The sequence below is a fragment of the Frankliniella occidentalis genome, unplaced genomic scaffold, assembly GCF_000697945.3.
Source record: "Frankliniella occidentalis isolate FOCC.00 unplaced genomic scaffold, Focc_3.1 Scaffold16, whole genome shotgun sequence".
NCBI classification, from domain to species: Eukaryota; Metazoa; Arthropoda; class Insecta; order Thysanoptera; family Thripidae; genus Frankliniella; species Frankliniella occidentalis.
In genome coordinates, this window is record NW_026267146.1 from 658,395 (window position 1) to 661,685 (window position 3,291).

Genomic DNA, 3,291 nt, shown 5'->3' on the forward strand with positions numbered 1-3,291 from the left:
GCCGACATGGGGAGGTGGACTTGACCGCCAACTCAGCTGCCCGCCGCCCCTCCCCCACCCTAAAAATCAAAACGTTGGCCTCGACCGGGACTCGACCCCGGGACCGACGGTGTCTTGTGCACCACGCCCCGACGCGCTCGCCACTCGGCTGTCGGTTTGACTTGTCAGCCGAGAGTTCAGAACTCGTTTCTTCTGTACGGGTCTTGATCTGCCGTATTGCACGCGTTCAGGTCGGGTCAGGAGCCACCCGGGCGCGCGGAGGTTAGGTTAGATTCCATTTATTGGCCTTTTCCCGTGTTTCTGGCCAGGAGTCGACCCGGGCTGCAGCGCGTCGAGGAGGTGGATTTGACAAGAGCTGAACGCGTGCAGTACTGCAGATCAACACCCGTAAAGTAGGACTGAGTTCTGACCTCCCTGCCGACAAGTGGTGCCGACAGCCGAGTGGCGAGCGCGCTGGAGTGTGGTCTGGAAACCCTCGGCCCCGGGATCGACTCCCAACCGTAGAACTTTTTTCCCGCTCTGTTGATCATGTCTTCGGGCGTCAGCGACAGCCGAGATGCGCATGTCGCCGGTAGCAGACGAACAAAGCGCGAAAAAAGTTCCACGGCTGGGATTCGATCCCTGGGCCGACGGTTTCCGGACCACACCCCAGCGATCTCGCCACTGAGCTGTCGCCTGCTCCTGTGAACGGCGCAGTCAGAACTTGGTCCTGCTTTAAGGGTGTTGGTCTGCCGTATTGCACGCGTTCAGGTCGGGTCAAGTCCACCTCCTCGACGCGCTGCAGCCCGGGTCGAAATCTGACCAGAAACACAGGAAAAGGCCAATAAATGGAACCTAACCTAACCTCCGCGCGCCCGGGGGGCTCATTTACTGGTCATTTTCCTTGTTTCTGGCCAGGAGTCGACCCGGGCTGCAGCGCGTCGAGGAGGTGGACTTGACCCGACCTGAACGCATGCAATCCGGGAGACCAAGACTCGAAAACCAGGACCGAGTTCTGAACTCTCCGGTAGGAAGTGCAGCCGACAGCCGAGTGGCGAGCGCGCTAGGGCGTGGTGCCGAAGACACCGTCGACCCTGGGGTCAAGTCCTGGTCGGGGCGAACACTTTTTTTTAATTTTTTTTTTATACCCGACGCCACCAGCCACCCGCCCCTTTTGTAGCTAAACAGTTGTAGCTACAGTCGACATGACCGCATGCAGCTTCATCCGAACCAAAATTGTCGGCCCGAAGATCAACTCCCGGGCGGGGCAATTTTTTTCTTTTTCGCTTTTTGTCTCCCGTTAGGAGGGACCGCGGTCAGACCTCGGCTCCGGAGGAGCAAGCTGATAGCCGAGCGTGATGAAGCGTGAACGTTGGCAGATCGTGGATATGGTCAGTAGTTCGAATCCCGATCCGCGATCATTTTTCCTGCTTTGCTGGCCAAGTGTCTTCGGGCGTCAGTCACAGCTTAGATATGGATGCCGCCGAAACTTGTGCTCTGTACCGTTCCGTCGAGGCCAAGTCGGTAGCGTCCGGGCCCGGAATGAAACTGGTCGCTGGTTCAAATCTCCACCGGGTGATATTTTTTGCGCTCGGCTGGCCATGCAAGGGGATATGGATTGTTACCATTGTTTCCATTGCATTTCTTTTATTAACAGAGTATTTACAACACCGCAACATCGCGTGGCACATTCATATGACAGTCAGACAGAAAATAAATAAACTATGATAAAACCTATTTACATATGAGAATCATTACAATAAAAATTATATATATACCAAGTGGAGGAACAGACTGAGAGACCACAGCAGTTACATTCCGAAGACTTTTAAAAAACTACTAGTCAGATATTAATTTACTACCAATTACAGAATTTTCTCACCGGGTTGGACTGTATAATCAGCGAGTTGCAAAAATCTCAATATCGCGACTAAAATGAAGGCGCTCCGGGCATCACAAGCGTGGCAACTCGTCCTGGCGGATCTCCGTCTCCGCGGCGTGGAGTCGTTGGTTTAGGCGTAAAAAAAGGGGGAGGGGGAGAAACGAGAACATCACAGTGTAGCGAGTTAGGACCCCGCGGGTGCCCAAGCGACGTCCTTTAAACAGACTCAGGGGAAAAGGGGGGGGGGCGGGCAGACTCCGCGGAGCCTTCCTCTGACAAAAGGGCTTAACAGACTCCCCACCGAGGGGATCGGGGATCGGCGGGGCTCCCTGGGGCGCCACTCTGCTGCGGCCGGGCGCCAAATCCCCGCGGGGGCCACGGGACAAGGGGCGGACCGGGCCGGACCGGCACGTGAATCGCCCGTCACGCGGGCCCCGCCCAGCCCAGCCCACGCAGCCCCGCGCACATCTCCGGGGCGGCGGGGGGCGGAGGCGCGCCAAAGGGTGCGGCTGGGCGCCTCCCACACAGGGTGCATCACGACACAACGGCGGGGGCGGCGACTTGGAAGCGCTCCGGGATAAGGGAAGATTGATCGATTCGCGCGAAACTCGATGCGACCGTCGCGTCGATCGTTCGCGTCGGCGACCTCAGCGGCGGGTGTCTGTGAGCGTGACGGGCGCACGAGGCGCTGCTGCTGGGTGCGACAGGTGACTCGCGAGTGACGTCACGCCTCCGTGGTGCCCCTCTCTTCCTAGCGGCAGCAGCAGTAGCAGCAGCAACAACAACACCACACCGGCCCGCCACGCCTCAGCCGGCCGGCCGGCCGGTTGCCGCTGCCGGCGCGACTGGCAGCCTGCCGCTGGAAAGTGGGTCGCGGGGCCGTATAGAGGGCGGGGAGGGAGTCCGCCGGGAGCCGGGCCAGCGCGGCGGGAGCGTGTGTGCATAACCATGTGTGCTGACTGTGAGCCGGGCTATCGGTGCCGGGGGTCCGGCGCGTGCACGCGCGAACGCGACGGAGAAGGCGGTAACCCTCGTGGTCCCCGTCTCCAGGACGGGCCGTCGGCCTCCCCGGTGTGCGGCGGTGGTTGGCCGCGGGCGGGCGGCACGCCCAGGAAGCACCACTGCCTCCTGCTATGCCCTCGCGATTTAATTAATGCCGCGATCCCTTCCGATCCCATCGTATCCAGCTCAGCAGCAAGCAGAGCGGAGGGAGAGCGAGAGAGGGAGAGAGAGAGAGAGATAGAGAGAGAGAGATGTTGGGGTTCGGCTTTCAAGCTCCGCGCCGCGCCGCGCCGCGCCGCACCGCGCGCCACACCGTGTAACGGTAAAGTCCAATAAGGCGGTTCGCTCGCTGCCCGGCCGGTGATGGGTACCATTGGCCCCGGCGGGTGCCGGAGGTGCCACCCGTCATCACGGGCTCAATGGCAGCC

The 3,291-nt window shown here is 60.3% G+C and overlaps 1 protein-coding gene across 2 annotated transcripts in view; it reads left to right on the forward strand.

Moving 5' to 3' along the window:
• LOC113206053 (UBX domain-containing protein 4) overlaps positions 1-3,291 on the forward strand; it is a 19,022-nt gene that overhangs the window by 13,291 nt on the left and 2,440 nt on the right. The window lies entirely within an intron of this gene.